The sequence below is a fragment of the Cetorhinus maximus genome, chromosome 21 (assembly GCF_964194155.1).
Source record: "Cetorhinus maximus chromosome 21, sCetMax3.hap1.1, whole genome shotgun sequence".
Classification (NCBI taxonomy): domain Eukaryota; kingdom Metazoa; phylum Chordata; class Chondrichthyes; order Lamniformes; family Cetorhinidae; genus Cetorhinus; species Cetorhinus maximus.
In genome coordinates, this window is record NC_135899.1 from 26,287,515 (window position 1) to 26,288,007 (window position 493).

A 493-nucleotide genomic window follows, 5' to 3' on the forward strand; every position below is an offset into this window, starting at 1 on the left:
TAACACTATATCTATCCCAATTAATGTTGGTAAAGTTGAAATCACCTAATATAATTACCTGATTGTTATTGTTGTTACACACCTCCACAAAATGTGCACATACTTGCTCCTCAATTTCCCGATTGCTATCTGGGTGTCTATAATAAACACCTAACAATATGGCTGCCCCTTTGTTATTCCTAAGCTATACCCACAAAGCTTCCTTCCATGCCCCCTCCAAGATTTCGAGGGGGGGAGGGGGAGGGGGAGGGGAAGTGGGGAATGGGTAGGGGAGGGGAGGGGGGAAAGGGGGAATGTGGAGGGGGAGGGGGCTGGGGAGCGGGAGGGGGAGGGGGAAGGTGGGGGGAAGGGGGAGAGAGCGGGAGAGGTGGAGGGGTGAAACGGGGAAAGGGTGGGAAAGGGGGAGGGGGGAAGGGGGAGGGGTGAAAGGGGGAGGGGTGAAATGGGGAGGGGAGGGGGAAAGGGGGAGGGGCGAGGGGGAAGGGGGGAAAGG